The sequence below is a fragment of the Coturnix japonica genome, chromosome 1 (assembly GCF_054131305.1).
Source record: "Coturnix japonica strain WE chromosome 1, WE-NBRP24, whole genome shotgun sequence".
Lineage (NCBI taxonomy): Eukaryota > Metazoa > Chordata > Aves > Galliformes > Phasianidae > Coturnix > Coturnix japonica.
The window spans coordinates 169,903,150-169,926,051 of record NC_140663.1 but is presented as its reverse complement, the minus strand read 5'-3'; the positions used below and the strand labels follow the sequence as shown (position 1 = coordinate 169,926,051).

At 43.8% G+C, this 22,902-nt stretch overlaps 1 protein-coding gene across 2 annotated transcripts in view; it reads left to right on the top strand.

The window, feature by feature from the left end:
- The first annotated feature begins 11,727 nt into the window (after positions 1 to 11,727).
- Positions 11,728 to 22,902, top strand: part of FAT3 (FAT atypical cadherin 3) — a 428,155-nt gene continuing 416,980 nt past the window's right edge. For both annotated transcript variants that reach the window (XM_032442223.2, XM_015852350.3), the window contains exon 1: positions 11,728 to 11,958. The gene's annotated coding sequence lies outside the window, so the exon portion shown is untranslated. The remainder of the gene's footprint in view (positions 11,959 to 22,902) is intronic.

The window sequence follows — 22,902 nt, the reverse complement described above, 5'->3', positions numbered from 1 at the left end:
TAATACCTCTGCAAAAGTTAATGTTTTATATCCGATTAACTCGAGTGGGTAAGATACTTGATAATGATGGCACGTATTTAAGAAAGACAGGGAAATGAATTGGGAGGGGTACCACCTCCCTGTGCATTTTTAGGAAGGAAATCTGGGAAACAAGGGATCCACTGTAGTAACTCAAGCTCAGGTACATGAAACCGTCTGCAATCCACTTAAGATCTGTTCTCAGTTTCCCCAAATGCCAGATGAAGGGAATGTTTATCCTTGGGAGATTATGGAGATTAATCCCTTAATGCTTTTAACTAATTCTCATCTTTTGAAGACTGAAATCTTTACATAAGTGCTGGATACTATTAAGCATAGAAAAGCAAAAAAAAGGAATGGAAAAAAATCAGTTTATTTTTGAGACAAAGTATTGCATCAAATGTTATATGTTATATAAAACAAAGTGAAATTATAAATTGTTATTCTCTCAGTCTTGAAATGCTACGTAGAGTCTTTGCAAGCATTACTTGTACTTTAAAAAGAAAAACAAACATTTCCATCTCTTTTAGACAGTCCTTTCCCTTGACAGGACCAAGGACTTCGTAACTCCAGGAGTCATTTTTCACTCTGTCTTTTGAACAACACTTCTGCGAAAGGAAATGGCAATCGGTTATCACTTTGAGTTTCAGTGATGACTTTTCTTCATTCCCAAAGGAATAATTTCTTACCATCTGCAGAAACAGAATTAAAAGGAAAACAAGAAAATGATTTCAGGTGATGAAGAGCACAAAGCAATAAGTGACAAAATTGGAATGTGTTCAAGTAGAAAACTTTTTCTACATCAAATCTCACCAAAGAAACCTATCAGGAGCAGTTCAATGGAATATGGGTGCTGGAATCTCCAGACAGGAGCAGATGGCCCCCAGAGAGGAGCTCTTCCAAACTGAAACTGGGTCTGAGGGGCCAGGAGGCTGTTTCCTAAATCAGCCCTTTACCCTTTATGATGCGGTACACTGGAAGTGTTGTGATTGTCTCTCTAAAGGCGATATACAAGTGAAACCTGAACTGCCTGGAGTCAATGAATTCCAGCAAGCACAGAAAAGGGTAATTTCTTCTGTGAGAAGGGAAATCTGTTTTTTTCCAAATTTCTCATTCAATCTCCGCTTGATGTGGAGTTGTGTTTCCTCTCCAGTATTACTGGGGCTTATTCATAAGGCCTGGCTATTAAGCAGCTGTTGCAGTTTTACTTCAGAGGTGGCTCCATGTGTGTGGAGAAGAGGATGATCTCCATCTACAGCTCATAAAGAGTTTTATATAAATGTCCATTACCCATGTAATGGCAACAGCCAACAGTTTTATTAGGCAATATAAAAAGATAATGGGGATATAAACTGTAATGCCTCAGGGCAGAAGCCAATCAATGACTGTCTGGAATTATCCAGAAGAAACTTTCTGTTCACAACTTATTCCCTTATCATGTATGAGGGTTTTTCTTGTTTTTCTCTGCAAAATATTAGGAAACACATTCTCCAGGCCAGGCTGATGCAATCCCAATGTTGTCTGGTTGGGTCAAAGTCTGACAAGTCCTTAGTTCCTACCGCGCTGCGTAAATGAAGTGTGACACTTTGCTCGATCAAATAATTGATCTCCAATGAAGATCAATCCAGGGATTTTTCCACTAAATTTATGCCTACTGAAACAACTCTACACTATTATTTTGTTTTGTTTTGTTTTTAACAAAAACATGAATTTAGTTCAAGTTTTTCCTCGCAACACCAAAATCTTTCAAGTAGCAAAGTGAGACAGCATTAAGCTCCTGTTTTTCGGATGGTGAGAAGGACCCTGACAACGTGATGAACAGCGGAACCACAGAACGTTTTTTGTTGGAGAGGACCTTAAGATCATTCCCATACAACATGTTGCTATGGGTAGGGATATGTCTCCCTAGGCCAGATTGCCTAAAGCCCTGTCCCAACATGACTTTGACCACTTCCAATGATGGGTTATCCATAATTCCTCTTAAGCAATCTGTTCCAGTGTCTCATCACCCTCACCATAAAAAAATTATTCCCTATATGAATCCTGTGATGCAGAGAGTTATAGTACGATATTTTTCCTTGGGAGTCTGATGAAACCTGTTGGGTCTTCCCTGTATCATAATACTGCAGTTCTCATCTTTGGGAGGCACACATTCCTGCAAATAGTCTTCAGTTTTGCTAACCACCCTCTGAGCTCTCCTCTTGCAATGTGTGCCTCAAGTGCTTCTACCACTCTTCTCTGGTTTTACCTTCTTCTAGTCCCTCACAGAAGCATCATTTCCCAGACAGTAACTAACCTAAGTTCCTCAAGCTCTTTCTCACTTTCTCCAGCTCTCTCCTAAGTGTGCTTCTTAAATCACAGCTCCTACATCTCTACACTTGTTCTCAGTTGTCCTGAGCTTGCTTTTAGTTGGTTGCTTCAGTTTGTCCTTGCCACTTCACCCTAGTGAAGTTCATCTCCACAGCTAAATGATGCATATGAAATAAGCACAGTTTGATAACATTATTTCATTCATATCACACACCCTTATGTCTCCAGAAATCCTGTGGAATATACAGAGCAACAGTGGAGTGTAAGAAAAGCCTTAAAAAGTCTTGAAATTTTGCTAGTAGGAAAATAATTGCATTTTACCTTGGAATGCAGCCTTTCACTAAGACTACTAGGATATTCTGTGAAGTGGCCTCTTGGACATAACACAGAAACCACTGATACTTCAGGGAAAGTCATTCCCATGGGTTGCTGCCTTTTCCATCAGTCAGCAATAGCCATGATCTCTTAAGTCTGCTCAAATCAAATAATAGAATCATGGAAACATTTGAGTTGGAAGGAACCCTTATGGACCATCTAATTCAATCCCCCTGCTATTAACATAGACACCTACATCTAGAGCAGGCTGTTCAGAGCCCCATCCAACCTAATCTTGTCTCCAATGATGGGGCATCCACCATCTATCCAGGCAACCTGTTCCAATGCCTCACAACCCTTAGTATAAAAAATGTTTTCCTTATATCCAATCTAAATCTCCCCTCTTTTACTTTGAAAACATTTTCCCTTGTCCTTTCATAACAGACGTTGCTAAAGAGTCTGTCCCCTTCTTTCTTACAGTTCCCATTTGGATACTGAAGCACTTTTCTGTCTGAGAAGGGGCTGGTGAGGGAAGAGGCAGTATCTCTGCTGGATGGAGTGAAAGAGCTTTGAATTGTGATGTCTCTAGAGGGATGAGTTACGTATGTGTGGGAGGTTGTGTGGTTGAGGTACATTTGGGTGTGGAAAAGGAAAAGCTTCTGCTTTGAGTGGTTTGTGATACAGATCATCCTGCAGCATTGCTTTTGATATATGTTTGGGTGTCTATTATTTTTCAGGGGAACTCAGAAACAAAAGATTGATCCCACTGGAGACCACTAGGCTAGAACTGAAAGCAAAATCTCTTCAACCTATCTTTCACTAGGTTTAAATCACACACATCAACTTGCTGAGAGTCTCTGGGTTTCAGTGCAGTGCTCCCTCTGAGTTTGCAGTTTGATTTACTAAGGAAGTGACTTGCTCAGTCGTGCTGCATGTGACTGTCTCTTGTCAGTCAGTCTGCTTTCAAAACTTATGAATCTCTGTTCAGAAGTTCAGGGATATCAAAGATATTAAACTCCTGTAATACTAAAAAACGTATGGTGGATGCCCCATCATTGGAGACACTCAAAGTCAGGTTGGATGGGGCTCTGAGCACCTGATAGAGCTGTAGGTGTTCATTGCAGGGGAGATAGAATAGGTGGCTTGTTAGATGTCCCTTTCAACTCAAATTATGCTATGATGATTCTATGATTCTATGAAACAGACTTACTAGTTACCAGTGAAATTCAGTCTGCAAAGAGATAAAACACTTCTCTAAAGTGGAAAACATCTCAATTTGCATCTTAATAGAAACTAGAGAACCCATTTCTGCTCTTGTGGCCCCAGGATAAGTGTTGTAACTGAGGCTTGGTTGCACAGATGGAAGGAAATGATACAGCTTCTTGATTTTCAGTTGGTATAGAACAGACAAAAATTATTCAGGTCTATTTCAAGTTGTTACAAATTGCTCCACAAAACTTGAACCATCTGTAAATCCGCATTTATCAACATCCCCTGCCCTTGTTGTTCTTTGTATCTCTCTTTAGCCCCTACATGGAGACTAACATTCTGGGTATGTAACTGGCAGCGGTGGTAATACTTATACCTATCTCCAGGAAAAATAAATAAATAAATAAATAAAAATAGAGAAATAAAAAGAATAAAGAGAGAAGTTGTTTTCCAAACCTGGACCTTTTGATTTTTCAGGTCCATCTGGTGCAGAATCACAGAATCACCAAGGATGGAAAAGACCTACAAGATCACCCAGTCCAACCATCCACCTACCACCAATAGCTCTCACTAAACCATGTCCCTCAACTCAATGTCCAAACAAACGTTCCTTGAACACCTCCAGGGTCAGTGACTCCACCACCTCCTTGAGCAGCCCATTCCAGTGCCTCACCATTCTCTCAGAGAAGTAGTGTTTCCTAATGTCCAGCCTGAATCTCCCACTGAACATCCACCCTGAACCTGTGCTGAGGAGCTGTGATGCAGCAGGTACACAACACCAGGCACCAGCACTCCAATCTGACAGGGCTCTATGTATCATAGCATGAACCATAGAATCATAGAATGGCTTGGGTTGGAAGGGACCCTGAAGTTCGCCAGGTTCCAACCTCCTGTCACAGTCAGGGTCACCAATGTCCAGATCTGTTACTATCTTGATAGAGTTCTGTCTTTTTTTTTTTTTTTGTCCTTTCATCCTGCATGGTCTTTTGTACTCCTGTTTTTGTCCTATTAGATAGTTGATCATCCTCATCTGTCTTTACTGAAGCTATCCACCACTGGCACATTGGAGATTTTTATTTGACCAGAGGCTGATCATAGAGATTTTTTCCAACCTTAAGAATTCCATGATCCTGTGACTCTCACTTTCCAATATTACTATTTGTTACTTCATGTCACCGAGTGGAAGTACCAGGGATTGTGTTTTGGGAATGACTCAGCTGGAAGCAGAGGACACAGCACACAAAGCCAACAACAGAAGCATGAACTGCACCTGCCAACCTATAATTAATGTGGTCACCATTAAAAAGGGAGAACAACAATGCTATCAAATCGGACCCAACTTTGTGTCTCAAACTGTTTATTCCCAATAAGTCTTTCAGGAATGACAAGCTTTTAATCAAAGCAACAAAATTCAGAGCTGCTGCCAACAGCAGAAAGTGGAGCTGTGATAAAAGTTGAGCTTGGATGGCTTGGCATGGCAACTGAAAACCGTCTCACCTCATGTGAGATGACAGCTATGACATGAAAACACAGACATCCAAGATTTCACAAATATATTCTTTTTTTTTTATTTTATTTTATTTTATTTTATTTTATTTTATTTTATTTTATTTTATTTTATTTTATTTTATTTTATTTTATTTTATTTTATATGATTTTATTTTATTTTATTTTATTTTACTTTAAATCAGGTACCATAAAAGTGTGCAACAGAAGAACCTGTTTCGTGCAGCCAAGCAGTGTCTTCCACTCAGCTAAAACTCAGGGGTTGCTAAGAGTATTATGCTTTCGCCTTATTTTCAGTGGCTTATAGTACAGCTGGTAAAATTTTTCTCTGGATAGAAACTTGATTTATAAAGTCTCTCATACTAAAACAGGAAATTAGTATTTCATCCCCATAAATGTAAGAGGATTTTTTATTTTTTTGGCTTTCATGTTTCACAAGATCTGTTTTTGTTTCCTATGAAGGGTCCGATCCAAATGCCATCAAATCTGTAGAGATTCACTCTGACTTCAGCTGGGCTTGGCTCATGCCCTACGGCAGTGCTGCAGAAACAGACACCTAATGAAATCATGTGGTGTAAAGGAGCAGGGAATCCCAGGCTAAATCCTCATCCCACAAACAGCCAAGCCTCAGCTTAGATGTAAATTAAATAAAAACCTCCTCGTGTCTATCAAGTTAAGCATGTGTTTAAATGTTTGTTGGAGCCAGTGCTTGGTACAACAAATAGGAAAAGCTATGTAAAACTATGGTGGGTATGATCAGTCCTTTCCTTATGCTGTACAATATCCTGAATCCCAAGGGATCTCCACTGTACATTTCAAGGACTGTTCGTGATTTTTATACCATCAAGTTGCTTTCATTTTATTCTTCCTTGTGTATAAAGTAAGTGCTATGTTCAATTTTGGGGCACCCACTACACTACTGAGACACTGGAGCGTGTCCAGAGAAGGGCAACAAGGCTGGGAGGGCTCTAGAGCACAAGTCTTATGGGGAGAAACTGAGGGAACTGGGATTGTTCAGTCTGGAGAAGAGAGGCTCAGGGGAGACCTTATTGCTCTCTACAACTGCCTGACAGATGTTGGGAGGTGGGGATCGTCCTCTTCTCCCAGGTAACAGCTATATCACAAGAGGGGATGGCCTCAAGCTGCATCAGGGGAGGTTCAAGTTGAATATTTGGAAAAACTTCTTCTCAGAAGAGTGGAGAGGCATTGACACAGGCTGCCCATGGAGGTGGTGCAGTCACCATCCATGGAGGTGTTCAAGAGCTGTGGAGATGTGGCACTGAGGGACATGGTGTGTGGGCATGGTGGGGATGGGCTGATGGCTGGACCAGTTGATTTTGGAGGTCTTTTCCAATCTCACTGATTCTGTTTCTATAATACGTTTCTGCCGCATCTTCTTATTTACCTCAGAGGGTTCCAAGGAGGAACCTCACAACTATTTAGCTCATCTTGTTATTAAAAATACAGAATCTTAGTCAAACTCAATCATCTACAACGTAATTGACTGTAAAATACATAACAATATGTGTTTTTATTTGTCTAAAAGCAGGAGGCAGGCCAAAAGTATTTCTGTTATTTTTTTGTATCACAGAAACAGTGAGGCACAGAGATTACTCATGATTTCAATAGTCTCACAAGATACAGATGGCAGAATAAGGAACTGAACTACAGTTCAGCCAATAACTTGATGAAAAAGATCATTTCTTGTCTTATGTTCCCCAGCAAATCTCTCTGAATTTAGTTTTCCAAAATGGGAAATTACATTCTAGCAGGTTAAGGTGAGGGTCATGGGATACCTGGAAGGTCAGTGGCATAGCTGTGAAAGGGACATGAAACTTCCTGTTGATATTAAGGAGGATTATTTCTATCTCAAAGAGAAAAAAAGAAAAGAAGAAAAATAAAAAAAGCCACAAAATCCTGCTCTTAATCATGAAATCTACTACCACAACCTGATCCCATCCTCCACAAACCCACTGCATCCTTTGGATAGGAGGGACTGTAGGCAATGCAGCTCAACTGCTTCCCACTGGGTGGAATGACCTCATTCGTGTGGGCTTGAGTCAAAACTCTAACATGCGTCTGCTGGAAGTGCTAATAGTGTGATGCTGTAAGGCATCATCTGGCATAATAGGAGAGAAATGCTTCAGCACAACCTGTCAACATGGATTTGGAGATGTGTGATCTCACTACAGTCTCAGTACGAGATGGAGAGACCCTGTAAAAGCTAACTGTGATGTTTTCTGCACAAACAGGAGGTCCTGTTGAGTGGCATCACCAGCTAGAGCTGAACTGTGTGCCATACCCATCCTCCTTGCTCAGGACTACAGAGCTTCCTGCAGAGTTGGGCCATGCAATGCCCTTGAATAACACTTGTGTAGGAATTGAGGAAACATGAAGAATGGCCTCAAAGCAAATTTCTGGCTTCGTCACCACCAAGCCTTCCTGCGCTGCCACATCATGTTACTGCAGAAGTACATAAGCACTGTCACAACCTGTTATCTTCCTCAGGTCTGCACCTCAGTTATCCACCACTATGGGATGTGAGAGGAGAAAAAAAAGATGCCAGGAATTTGTACAGAAGCCCTTGGTATGACCAGGAGAATCAGATAACCAGATAGAAACCTGTCTGCAGGACATAAGATAGGTTCCTGACTGTGTTTGTGTTCACATCAGTCCTGAGGCGCTTCTGATTTGGGAGATTCCTTCTCTGAGATAAACCAAAGGCTCCGAGCAGGACATACCATGGTATCTTGTTCCTAATGATGGACCTGCAGACCACGGGGTTTGCTAAAAGTGACTCATTGTTTTTATACCACTGGGATGACATTTCAAATGATTATTTTAATTATGGTAAAACGCAGTTCAGTGGAGCAGTTAAGCACATTTGTAAGGCTAACATTCAGTATTTAAGTCCTTTCTTGAATAATGCTTTGCTGAAATAATAAGTAAAACATTGGCCCGTGAAAAGCAGTGTCACAAAAAGTCACTTTGGAATGTTTTCTTTTTCCCCTTCTTTTGATTATTTCAATAAATAGTCACATCCGAAGTTCAAATTTCAGTTCAGTGCAGTGAATATTTCTATGATGTGCTCATATCTAGTTCTTTCACTCCCAAGGGGACTTCTTTTGCTACCCAGAGCTTTTGCTGGTGGCAGAACCAGAACAGCAATCATAGCCCATAGAATGGTTTTTCCTTGTTGATGGTTTCTGCCCTACGAGAAGAAAGCAATTCCCAGATAATGAGCAACCTCTCATCCAGCATCTTGAATCAAGTTTTGGATCAAGGAGCCAGTGAGTTATAGCTGATTACCTTTTCAAAGTAACTCATACAACAGCCCTGGGGGAGAGCTTGCATTAGGACAACATTTTCAATATGCAAATAGTTTGATACCTTGAAAAATAGCAGTGTTGCTAACATTTGGCCCGGTGAAGGAAAAAGTGCATTAATTTGCCCAGGCAACTGACTCTAAAACAGTGTATAAATAGCCCTTTGCATTAATTCAAAGTGAAATGTCAGTGTTTCATAATTTATGATAGTATGCTGAGATTCAGCTTCAATAGCTCACTACGGGTTCAGTTAGCATCAGGTCTAAAGCCTGCCCTCCTGTCTCCCGAACCTTGAATCTTTGGGGGAACCTTTTCTTTCTGCTTGGATTTATTTTTATTTACATTAGCTGAATTATTTATGACCATTTCAACGTAAATTCTGAGTTAAGAAAAAGTGAAACACTCCGTTGTCATTGTGGTTTACTCACATCCTTTTGAATCCGATCATCTTGGCATGGAAATGAAGAGAGATTCTTCTTGCGACTCAGGATGTGGGAACCTAAAAGCTGCTTCCTGGTCTGGTTCTGAAGAGCACGATGGCATTATTAATCAGACATGATAGTGATATGCTTCCAACAGTCATTTAAAGCTCTTTATCTTTATAAAAAAATAAAGCAATTTTTAGAGTTTTGACCTCAACTTGTTAACTGATTTGGGGCACCTCAGCCATCCTGCCACCCATCCTCCTCCACAGTGGTGTAACTCCCCTGAACTTTATGGATAAGGGACTACAAAATGGTGGCATGGGAGCCAATGCCATTCCTTCTGCCCCAATATTCCTCAAGCATGAGTTGGGAACCACTCACTCCTTTAGAGTGAATGGTATATATACTTATATTATACTTCTATAAATATGGTAATGGGATTGATCAAGAGCAACACATGTAAAATGGTCTCGCTAATCAACAGAGCTTGCTCCCTACTGGAAGAAGCTTAAGCAGAACAACAGACATCATTACCACACTGGTAGGATTGATTAATAAGGAAAACTGCATTAACTACTTCTACTAATACCCATTAGCAATTACACATCGTAACATTCACTAAACAGTTGTGTAAATAGTGCTCCTAAGTGACAGAGAAGGGTGCCCGAAGGGTGCAACGTGATGTTAGTGTTGTTTTCTGCTTGTGCGGGTTTTGTATTGCAAGAACAATCTCTACATTGGGTAAGAAAAACAGTAGGAGGGAGTCAGGACAGGAGGAGGATCTCAGGAAGGCACCATTAGCTGAGAGTGCCTTTTGTTCCACGAATAGGATTGCTGTTATGAGGTTTTCCAAGTATCACGGTTTGCATTTTGGATGTGACCATTCAACTACGAGTACAGTGAAAAATTTTAATGCAATAGCACCCAACACCCCCAAAATACTGCTCCAAAGATGACTCTCTGTGTAATCCATGTTTTCTGGACTCTCTGAGCATTATTTTTAGCCTGGGTTTCAGGAGAGTTGTGTTCAGCTCTTGGCTCTGCCACAGACTTCCTATATGACCTTGGGCAAATCAGTCTCTTTCTCAGCACCATCTGCAGCATTATACATTTTCCTCCCACTCTAAATTTCTCTCACCAGTGTGAATTGTGAGCTTTTTGGAGCAGGACATTCCCTCACTGTGTTCAGTTAGCAACCAACATGATGAGACACTGATGTTATGACTTCCAGGTAGTTTGTAACTGCAACTGGGAGGAACCCAACAAAAAGGTGACTTCCACGAGCAATGCAGCTGTGTGGTACATGTAAAATAGAATCACAGAATCATGGCATCACTGAGGTTGGAAAAGATCACTAAAATCACCATGTCCAACCATCAGTCCATCCCCATTGTGTTCACTGACCACATCCCTCAGTGCCACAGCTCCACAGCTCTTCAACACCTCCAGGGACAGTGACTGCACCATCTCCCTGGGCAGCCTGTGCCACTGCCTCACCACTATTGCTGAGAAGAAATCTTTTCCTAATACCCAACTTGACTCCCCCTCTGGTGCAACTCGAAACCATCCCCTCTCATCCCACTGCTGCTACCTGGAAGAAGAGGCTGACCCCCACCTCGCCACAATCTCCTGTCAGGGAGTAGTAGAGAGCAATAATGTCAAATCATTAACTCTTCTGTATGTTTTGGATGAGGCAGGAATTTGTCACACTCTTCTATTGCAGAACATCAGAATTTTTAATTTTGGCTGGTAAATTTCATGAATGGTTTTCACATATATATGCATTTTTGTTCTCTCTCTTTTTTTTTTCCTTTTCTTTTCTTTCTTTCTTTTTTTTTTTTTTTCCTTTTTTCTTTCTTTTCTGGTGCAGACCATGCCCTCCTGCTTTGAGATTATCATCTGCTTGCTGCAGTCAGCAGAGAAGGGCTGGTTAGTTGGCTTTGCTCAGTTATTTTGTAACCTACACACTAAATCACAGCATGGGGCACGCTAGGAGATGAGGAGATGAGGCACTGCTCAAGGGGACTGCTCACCTGTATGTGGGTTTGATGGCCGTGGCCCAGTGGGGGGCATAGACACGAGAGCAGCAGATTGGAGAGCCAAAGCAATTAGGAGCAATTCAGTGCTATTGCAGGGGAGGGGAGAGCTGAGAAGGAAAAGGGGAGGAAGGGAAAGGTAAAGGGAGAGGAAAAGTAAGAGGAAAAGGGGAAAAGGAAAAGGGGAAAATAAAGAAAAAGAAAAAGAAAGGAAAAAAAAGAGGAAAAGGGAAAGGATGTGGCTGCACTGTCTGCATTTCTCTCCTCATCGAGGCTCCTGTAAGCCGGAGTCTGGACTCCAGAAGAGCTGGTGATGACACAGGCGCTTAACACAACGTCCTAATAAAACAGGCAGAACTTCGATACAAGAAGACAGACGCTGTATTGCCTCGCTGGGAAAGCGAAGCGAGCAGCCTCTCGGACAGGTGCACCTCCAGCAGCACATGCACGGCTCAAGCACCGGGATTCGCAGGCAAGTTGCATCTGTACCCAGGGTGGGAGCACCGGGAAGTGGGGAGGGAGGGGGGGGAACACCGAGCTCCGATTCTTTGGGGAAGGGGGGAGCCCCGTCGGCTCCCCGGGTGGGTGGATGGATGGGCGGGCAGGGGTGGGCACGGTCCCTCCCCGCGGGCCGGGCTGCGCTCCCGGCAGGCAGCGCTGCGCTGTGTTCCACGCCGCGCCCGGCCGGGCTCAGCCCCCTCCTCCTCCTCCTCGTCTTCTTCCTCCCGTCGCAACCCTCCGACTCGGGGCTCCGGCTGCATCCTCCCGCATGGATCCCGGCAGCCGCACGCCGCGGGGCAGCTGAGCCGCACGGTGCGTAGCGCGGAGCTGCGGGCGGAGCGCGGCCAAACTTTCCCCGTAGGGACAGTGGGGCCGCCGAGTGGGGGGAGGTCCGGCCGTGGGGAGGGGCGGCTGTGCCCGCTCTGCTCGTAAGGTGCGGCCGCTGCCCTCCAGCGCTTTGCTGGAGTTCATTATTATTATTATTATTATTATAAATCCTTCCGTTTTTGTTATTGATGCATTAATGTACGTTTATGTCATTTTATTACTTTTTCCTCGTCGTTTTTTTTTAAGAATTTTTACCTTTTTTTTTTTTTTTTTTTGCTTGGTTTATTTATTTAGATAGATTTGTGTGTGCCTGTCGCTGCTCTTCAGCTGCAGTTGCTCCCGGCCGAGCCTGGGGACTGTGGTTGCAGCTGCTGGGGTTGGGGAGCAGAGGGATGTTCCCCTGCTCGCGTTTATCTCGCTCGGTTCCTCCCCGAGGGCTCTCCGCTCTCCGTGCATTCGGTGCTCAGTGGTTGCGGGCTGTGCGGGGCAGAGCCGGGAGCGTCCCCGTCCCGGGAGCAGCTCGGGAACGCTCCGCATGGTTGTATGGGGGCAGCCGGGGAGGACCGGGCTGCTGCCGGGTTGATGGGTTGAACGCGTCTCTCGCAGCACTGAGTTGTGATGGGGAAGGAACTCCGCTCCTCGGCCACTTCTGGAACCCCAATGAGTTGTTTGCGGGAGGAAAATAGAGAGCCGCGCTGCCCTGAGGAATGTGTCAGTGAGCGTCTTATCATCTTTTTCTTGTGTGTGTATGTGGTGTTATTGCTTGTGCCCTTCTGTTGTGGTTGGGAGGATTAAGGGTTGCCGAGTGTCTGTAGTCCTAGATGCAATTAAAATAAACGCCAGTAAATGGGACATAAAGGGAAGTCTGCGCTGGCATCCAGGCAGAGACACCACAGCACGGGGTTGGTTAAAGGAAGTGGCTGATGGAGATGGATGCTCTGCTCTGACTGGTGGTCTCCCCTGACAGGCTGAGAGAGGTGTGCAGTTTGGATTGTGAGTCCTTAACCAATCTCTGTCCAGCAGGCAGATAGGAAAAACCCATCCTTTCCCCACGCAGAGGCGTTTTAATTTCTCGCTCGCGTAGCAGATGCTTTTCTTAAGGAAATCTGCTCTGAGTTCTCAGCAAAGGAAGCAAGAGAGGGCGACGTGAGTGATGCAGAGTTCCACGCCGTTCCCGAACCACTAAGGCAGGCTCTTCTGCGGGGCAGTTGCTCCTGGTTTGGAGCTGTTGTGAAGAGGGTTATCTGGGAGAGCAGAGCCTGGTGAACAGTCTGGCCAGGTCCTGGCTGCTTTTTCCTACCCTTCTTGCTGAGACGCGGAGATCTCATCCTCCAGCTGAACAAAAAGTTACTTTTGCAGCTTGGAAAGGACTTGGTGGCAAACACAGGGAGAGGAGGAACGATCCCTCTGGAGTCAGCCTGCCTGGGAAAGGACTCACAGCTGTGAGCTCCGCACTCAGAAAGCATTGGAGTCCCACTGAGAGCCAGGTAGGAGCAGGCACTGCATGTCTGGGAGCAGGGACATCCTCTGCCTGGTCCTTGGGTGGTGCTCGTGTTGTAGGAAGTGCAGGTTGGAGGTGCAGCAGTCATGCTCGTTCTTTGCTTCCTCACTTCTGCTCTTTTGGGTTTTATTTCCGCTGTTTTTTAGCTTGATTCTTAAAGCAGCATCTTGTTAGCTTGTAATGATTGTGCCCTGTACTTGTGTGTTGGTGGTACATGGGATGCTCTGTGAACTACATGCTATGTTACGGGGTGATTATCATGCATATATCTCTATAAGGTGTTACCCCTATTCTCCCTGCTTCCTGCAGTGCCTGACATGAAGGCATCAGGATGTGCTGTTACCATGAAGTTGTTCTTTGCTGACCTGATGTATCCTGGCTGATGGATACTGTCCAACACAATGAAGTGAGCAATTAGGAGTGAGTTGGGGTTTTCAGAAGCCGAGCAGTTTATAGCTGCTGTTCCCCTACAGATGTATTTCTGTGCTGAATTCTTGAATGCCTTCTGACAAATGCCAGCTGCACTCATAATGCTTGTGTTTACAGTCACGTTCTGAAGGACAGAAAGCTGGTATGGAGGAGGTTTGTTTTAGTATCATAGGAAGTCATAGAGTCATTAAAGTTTGAAAAGACCATTAAGTGTATCTTGTCCCAGCCCATCCCCACCATATCCACTCACGGCATCCCTCAGTGCCATATCTCCATGGTTCTTTAACACCTTCATGGATAGCGACTCCACCATCTCCCTGAGCATCCCGTTCCTGTTTTCCTGCACTCAAACCATATTGGTCATTCTACCTTTAGAAAAGACCCAACCAGTGATCATCATGCATGTGTGATAGACCAAATCAACCCATTCCAGTGTCTGCATGCCTACAGCTCCCCAATTCTCCCAGCCTGTGAAGCACCAGGACCTACTTCTTTTAGCAAGGTGTACCAGTGCAAAACGTCCTACTTCTGTCTGCAGGTTGGAATCTTGTGTTGTTTGGGAGTGCTTTTAGGTTCCCATTGCCTGGTGGAGCCTTTGATTGTTTATACGAAGGGTTCCATGGCTTCTCCCATAGCTCCCAGCATGAAAGCTGCTGGCACTGATGCCATGGTGCTGGTGCTGGTTTGGAATTCCAGAGCAGGGAGTCATCACTGTGAGGTGGAATCCTGCCTACATCGAATTCAGTGTGAATTTTGCCGTAGATGACAATGGGCAGAACTTGCAGCCTGAAGAAATCCTCTCTTCTCCTTGGTAATCCCGGAGTGCTTTGGGGAAGATTTTGCTTTCTGGTTGCCTTTCTGCCTGTCCCTGTTTGTGCAGTGGTGTCAGTCTCTTATAGTTTCATTTGGTACGTGGTGTTTTTGGGTGAGTAGGAGTGGAAATAAACTTCGACACGCACTGACTGTCTCCTTGCCTATGACCCAGGTTGCAGTCAAACCACAGCAAGATCCACTTGGTAGGACTGTGCAGGGAGAGCAGTGGTGGTTGCAGTTGAGGCATTTTCACTTCTGCATCTGCAAATTATCAGCTTAGTGATGGGCATTCAATGTGTGCAGCAGCGCTGCATTCATTAATACAACCCTACTAAGCCCGTGCACATGGAGCTTTTTCTGTGCAGGTGGAGAGCTATTTTGAGACACTTCGTATACCCTGCATCCAGGTCGATGTTTTGTATTAACTGACATTGACAAATGAGAGGTGTTTGATAACTTCTTTCATGAGCTGGAAAATGTGTGGTGCAGCATATCAGAATTTGTGTTTAATCAGTGCTAGTTGAAAGCTGGCCCAGGTTGGGTTTGTGTAGTAGAAATGGTCTTTTCAATAGGAACAGAATGCCCAAATCAAACAGAATGCATTCTTTCAGGTTGTTATTTTCAGTGGCATACAAGAAGATTTGCTGATGTACAATAAGGATATTGATGGGGACAGGGGTATTTGGATCTGTCTTTCTTTCTTTTTCAAACAAAATAGTTTACTGTGGGAACACTTTGATGTCTGTAGTTCCAGTGCAGATGGTTTTGGGGGGCTTTGCAGTCTTCAATCATGCATTCACCCCCAGACTTATAGGCATTTTGTTGATGTAGGATGACAAAATAGAATAAAATATAAACAAACGTGACAGCTAGTAGCTTGTGTCCCATATGCATCTTTATCCTTAGTGCAAGAGACTTACATAAAGAAGATATATTAAGCAGTTATAAAGTACAGCTTGTTAGTGTCTCTCAGCTTGTTTGCTTTGAGAATTTATGGATCTTAACTAAAGCACTTCCAATTTTCATTTCTTTTAGGTAAGTATGTTTAGAATCATAGAGTAAATAAGGTTGGAAAAGACCACTAAGATCATCCAGTCCAACCATCGACCCACCCCCATTGTGCCCACTGCCCATGTCTCTCTGTGCCACATCTCCACATTTATTGAACACCTCCAGGGATGGTAACTCCATCCCCTCCCTGGGCAGCCACTGCCTCACCACACTTTGTGAGAAGAAATTCTTCCTCATGTCCAACCTGAACCTCCCCTGGTGCAAGTTGAGGCCATTCCCTCTCATCCTATCACTGTTACCTGGGAGAAGAGGTTGACCCCCACCTTGCTGCAACCTTTAAGATAGTTGTACTGATACTGTAATGGGCATCAAATCAGATCCTGAAGTCACCCCAGCAGTACTGAAATGTGGATGAGCTATTAGGTTTGGGCACAGTTTGGGATTATCAGGATACAAAAGAGGACAGTGCTGTGAAAAGGTATTGGAAGAGCTCTACTGGGCTGCTTTGTGATTTTTTTTTTTTAAGTACAGATCAAAGACTTAAACATAACCATTAATATTCTTCCCTCTCCATGTTGTCTAAGTTGTAAGGACTGTATACTGTGCAGTGCTCAGTCTGCAGGACTGAGCTGGGACCTGGAGGCAGGGCTGGTTGAGCCGTGGGCCAGCCTGGTTTGAGAGACATAGTGTCTTCAGCTTGACTTTTGCTCCACTGCACACTAAACTGGTCAAATAAAGTGTCAGTTTGGTTGAATAGGTGCTGGTAGCAACACCAACCTTGTCTTTAAAAACTCCCAGTTTCCCTCTTTCCCTGCATCGAGAGCAGGCCATGGTGTGAGTGGTGTAGGGGTTTGTGTTGGAAAATTCTCTGTTGTCTCATTGAGCTGTTGTTGATTTTTCTGTCATTCTTGGTGTATGAGCCTGGTTACTACAATAGTTCTACCTAAACATGTCTGTGACTGCGCTGCCAGTGCATCCATCCACAGTTAATCAAAGTTCAGACCCCGCAGGCACTTACAGCAAGTTAACACAAACAGAAAACACCAGTGGCTTCGCCTGGGAGAACACAGGATTTTATTTCTTTCTTCCAGATGCCGCCTGTACTAATTGTTTGGCTGTCAGTCCATGAGCATGACTCCTTTTCACATCAAGGAGTGTTGCCTTGGTCAATGTGTGCTCCTTTGGAGACCACAGCAGCATCCCTTGACTGGAGAGGAGTGGAATTGTGTAGCATATCTTATAGAGTCACAGAATCATTAACATTGAAAAAGACCTCTAAGATCATCTAGTCCAACCATCCATCTACCACCAATGTTGCCCACTAAACCATGTAACATGAATAAGCCATGTCCCTATTGCCTGTGTGCCGAGGTCCTCCTCTGTCTCTTCCTGGGTATCTGAGGGAGTTTCCCTCTTTTCAAAGTGTATCTGTGAGATTGTTTATTTATTAACTGGGTTTAGTGTTTAGTGTCCACCCATATGGGTATAGATCAGGCTTTCCAGGCTGCTGGATTTCAACAGATGGAGCTGGACCACTTCTGTCTCCAGGGGTGGGGTTTTATGCTGATGATGATAGTTGGGTTTTGGACATTCTGGATGCTTCTTATGATTCAGCCTTGCAGCATTTCCACCTTTTAAGCCTGTGGATATTCTGAGGAGGGGAAAATAGTTTCAGTGACTTCCTGTAGAGCTGGTGAGAAATGGTCTGTCACCGGCCTTGGAAGTGCACAACACGACTTGTCTCTGCTTGTACAGTGCAAATGGGCTGCAAATAACATTTCTCTTGTGTCTCTGCAGACTTCAAAGCTTATTCCAGCTGTTGGAGGAAGCCTAGTGAGAGAAGGTAGCTGCAAGTTTAATTGTGGCTTCAGGACTTGAACTAAATCAAAATCCAAGCAGTCTGATAAAAATTACAACCACTTGAATGTTGTTGAAGGTTAAAAGTGAGCCCTCTTCAGAACAACTATTAATGTTTCCCCTTTTAAAATAAAGGAGCTTATTAATATTCCTCAATAACATTGATCATACATCACTCTTCTGCCTTCGAACCATCTGAGCACTTCACATGATAATGCAGTTTAAATTTAGTGACAAGTGCATATAATGACGGTGTAAATGTCAGTTTTGCTATCAGACACGTTGCGTTCTTTTCAGTAGTAAAGTGATTATGTCCTGTATTACTTGAACAAATCATGGCATCCAGGAGTCTTAAGAGGATGCCTTTAAGTTCTGTCACAGGCTGAAGTCATTTGTTGGCTTTGTTCTTAAATAATTGGTTAATAATTTTGACATTTACACGTCTGGAGTGTTGTTGTGTTTGTATTTTTAGAAATACGGTGTTTGAAGTTCTTCTGCTTGTATCTTCCAAGTGGCATTAAGTAACAGCAGCTCATGCAGTGGTCAGGTGAATTAAGTGGCAGCTTGCGTGGATGCATCACTGTAGTGTGATCAAATGCAGTGTGGAGTTGCCAGCTTGTGTTTCATTGGGATGACCTATCTTTATGGATTTTTCACTGCAGTGCAATGCATATGATGGATATGCTGGCAGTCAATAAATCCAGAGCTGAGAGTTTATGTGGGCTTGTTTTTTTTTTCCCCCCGAGGCTTGCTATGATATTTTTTTAGCCAAAATTCAAGTGCCACTTTTCACAGCTAGAATCTTCTAGGGCACCTAATTGCTGGTTTCTTTTGGAAAAGTCCAGCCTTTTCCTTTGTTCCTTGGATAAAACGTCACTTTCTGTTCTTGCTTTGCCCTTGGTGGTGGGTGTCCGTAGTATTGTAGTGCTCTGGTCTAGATAAAGCCTGTGTGCCACCCAGAAGGAAATATTCCTCTGGCAGAGAAGCCAGGACAGAACAACAAGATGGGAAAGAACAACAATAATTATTACTATTATTATCTTAAGCTGGAGGTTTTCAGGGCCTGGATACAAACAGTGAAAAAGCAGCTGCTACTTCACAGTGGCAAAGAGGTTTAATCATAGAGTCATAGAATGGCCTGGGTTGAAAAGGACCACAATGATCACCCAGCTTCAACCCCTCTGCTATGTGCAGGGTCACCAACCACCATACCAGGCTGTAAAGAGCCACATCCAGACTGGCTTCAGTGTGATTGACATAGAGTGGAGATGCGGGGCAGCTTACTAAGGCATCAGCGATCCTGGAGGCTGGAGGTTTTTGCAAGGTTTAGCTGTTGCCCTGTACACAGAGGGAGGGATTACTAGCATTTTAGTTTCTGCTCTCGTTTGCAGCCTGTACAGAGTCTCTTTGTCCTTTTCAGATGGACCTGGCTTTGGGATTCTTTAGGTGTTTTTTGGACACCAGTGTCATTCTTGTGAGTTTTCCTAGAGCAGGCTGGTTCTGAAATCTTGCTCATGACCTGTGGTGTGGAGACAAAACTCTCTCCAAATGATGTGTGAGCTTTGGATCACCTCTGGTTCTTGGGACGGTGCTGCCTCACAGATGTCTGCTGGCCCACATCCACGTCTGGCTGGGAGTCTGTTACCTCACATGAGTGGTGCAGGGAGTATTTAAACATACCCACAAGGCTCCTTTGGTGTGCTTTATTGTGTTACTTAGAAGCATTATGACAAAGATTGTTAGAAGTAGAAGCAAATACCCTGCGTGCTTTTGCAGCCGTATTGTGAGACTGGGGATATATGCTGCTGAAGGGCCTTGGGGTTGGCTCTCTCCAGTGTGTGCTTTTGGCTGTGAGTTGTCTTTGAGCCGATTTACACCAGGAAAGGCCTGCAGTCTATCTTAAGACACCAGGATGTACAGTTTTGTAGGTTTTTCCCTTTCTGTCTTATTCCTCAGATATTCCCACAGTCTTCATTTACAGACAGCTTTTTCAGTGCTGTTCCCCCTCAGTTTGGAGCTGTCTGGTGACAGCTAAAATGATTCCTGAACATCACCAAGTATCAGTTGGCCCACTGTTGAGTTTTACAAGTGTGATGTGAGTGTGGGAAGACAAGGGAGAAAGTGGAAGGGAGGAGAGAGGATTTCAAGTTAGATAAGGACTACATAGATGGTACTTCCTAGTCTGGGCATGGGTTAAAAGCTTTGTGGTGTGAAGGCTGGGCAAAGGGGGTGTTGGGAGGATGCTGGTTCCTGGTGGTAGTGACTGATGAAAGAAACCTGGGAATTTTGGGATCCTGGACTATGCTAAGTATAGAACCATAGAATTGTTTTAGTTGGAAGGGACCCTTAAAGGCCATCTAGTCCAACCCCCCTGCAATGAACAGGGACAATTACAGCTCCATCAGGTGCTCAGAGCCTCATCCAGCCTGACCTTGAGTATATCCAAGGATGGGCCATCCACCACCTCTCTGGGCAGCCTGTGCCAGTGCCTTACCAGGTACCTGGATGGTGAATGGTGAGAGAGGGGAAGATGCAGTAAGAGTTTTGCCCCTATGAGTCTTTAAAGGGTGGTTTGTTTGTTTGTTTGGTTTTTGGATGCTTTTTGTTGTTGTTTTGGTGGGGTTTTTTTGTAAGCTCTCCTAACTAATTGACAGCATGGCTAAAATGACATAATAAATGGTTTTATTTGGTGGGCTCAGGGAGCAATCCTTAGTGTGCCTTCATACTTACCTTTTCATCAGCTTGCTCTATACCCAAGCAGAAACTGTCTGCACAGTGATTCTGGGAAGCAGCGATGTGCAGAGGACCTTGCTGAGAGCAAACCAGCTTTTAATTTCTCGCTTTTATAAAAGTGTCAGTAACTTTGTGCATGTCTCTTCCTTTGTGTTACTGTTTTATTGTTTTATCTGCAGAAATGAAGAGGGTAATAATAACAATAAGAGGAATTTTACTGCCTATTCCCAGAAGCTTTGAATAAGTATTATTGTGATAGGCAGACAAAGGCCAAAGGAGCATGTTTATTGCAGAAATTCCCATCACTTCTCACAGTAACTCTGTTAAGATTTATCTTTTTGGCTTCAGAATTTCTCTGTTGTGTAAGTATTTTTTAGCACAAGTGTTTATGGTGTGAATGTGGCGTTTCTTACCCTGGAGATGTAAGAGATCTATCTCAGTTAGCTCGCAGTGTACACCCAGCAAGGCGTTACGATGCCCAATGTGCAGGCCTGGGTCACGCCTGCATGGAGGGGGTTGCTGGCAGGAGAGGGGGATTCTAAAGAGCCCTGGGATGATCACCTCCTGTGTGTGTTATTCACCTGTATCACTTCTGTTGCTTTTCATCTCCTGTACACTCTTTTCTCCTGGTGCTCAGCTACAGTGAGGCATTGCCCATCTACCTGCAGGTGTAGAAAAGCCTTTTGCAATAGAAGTCATTGGTCGCCTGACTGTTGCATTGCTTGGAGTGTTAGGATCATTACTTATTTGAGTATCTCTGCTGTGTATGTCAATCCTGCATCTTGAGGGTTTCTCTGACATTGCCATCAGGACAAAAACTGCCATCTATCAGGCAAAGGTCAGCACTCCACTGAATCAGGAGCTTGTGAACCCCAAGTATGTTTGTTGGTTGTTGGTCCCCTGGGGCAGCTGAGGACTCTATGTGTGGAAGACAGGACATGTGTGGCTCTTGCCATGGCCATAGAGCATGCTATGCTCACAGCCGCTCTTGCAAATGCCTTTCAGGGGCTCTATTGAGACACGCACTGGCTTTACTAGGAATCATTAAGCAGAAATTATGTAGATCATTACTCTGTGTGGAGTGGGAGTTCATTTGCAGCGTGTGTGTGCTGAGGATTGTGGCTGTTCTTGTGATCCATCCTTGCAGAGTTCAAATAATGCTGCTCTTACGTGATTGTAAAGTTATCCGTAACAGGGTTGGCCACCTTCAGGGTGCATTTGGTGCGTGGGCTGTTTTTATTGTACTGACACGTGTTGCTGGAGGTTAGTAGGAGTCCTGGTTTGTACTGTCCTCTCAGCTAAGCCGTTCTTGGCGTTCATGGAATCATTTTCAATCCGTCGCAGTGAAGCTGAGATGAGATTTCTTTGGATTTTGGACAAAAGGAATAGTGACTTCTTCTTGTGAGTGTACATTTCTCTGCCAGTAGAGACTGGATGACTTAATCTCTGCATATATCAACACACTGATCAAGTTTCACAGCAAAGTATCTAGGGGTAACTATAACAAATAGATAAAAATATAAGCTTGGGCTGCAATTTAAGGCCTCTGTTGGTTATACACTTCTGATTGCAACAAGGGCAGCTGAGTGCTGGGTTGTAGGGTAGTTTTACCTGCAGTAATATTCAGCTGTAAGTCTGTCAAAACAGCCTTCTAGAACCAGAGCTTCCTGTGGCATGGCATTTGATCAAATATTTGTTATTAAAATCAGGGCATGGTTTCACATCCAAAGAAAAACTGAAGTATCTGAGAGCATCTTCCTTTCAAATGTCTGTCATAGGGCTGAAATTCTGTTGAAACAGCCAAGATGGATTCACTTTTTTGGGCACATTTCTTAAGGGATTTTTGGATAGTTGGTTTTATCCTTCCATCCTTCTTGTTGGGTGCTGTGGTGAGCATTAAAGCTCCCCTTGATGAGTTCTCAGGGAAGACTTCATGTAAGGTGGTATTTGGCATGTGGATGGTTCAGAAGATGCCTTCTTTAGAAGGAGGTTGTTTATGGAGCAGTCTGATAGGAATGACTGATAATGAGTTGAAGTGCTGTTAACCTGCCCTGAGGTGCTGCTGTTTGTATGAGCTCACAGATCACAGCCTTCAGGAGGCTCCACTGCACTTATTGGGGAGGGAATCAGCTTCAGTCCACAAACTGTTTTTCACTTGTAAATCTCAAAATGGAAGAGCAGTATCTTCATACAGTCCCATTTTAGAAGTAAAATAATTGATATACCACTTCTTTATATAACATGCTTACAGACGTCTAGCATGCTCATAGTTTTTGCATAGGATAAGAAGGGTTTAGGGATGGGTGACAGATATTTTTGGCTCCATTTTTTTTTTTTTTTTTTTTTTTTCCTGCCACCACCATTTTCTTCTCCTAACTCAGCTCTGCTGGAAGTGAGAATTAGCTGCCACCTCTCTGACAACCAAAGCTTTGTGATTGCAGCCTTAGGGGCTCTTCCTCCTCTTGTCTTTTTTATGTATTTCATGGAATCATAGAATCATTTGAGTTGGAAGGGACCACTAAAGGTCATCTAGTCCAACTCCCCTGCTGTGAACAGAGATGCCTACAGCTTGATCAAGTACTTAG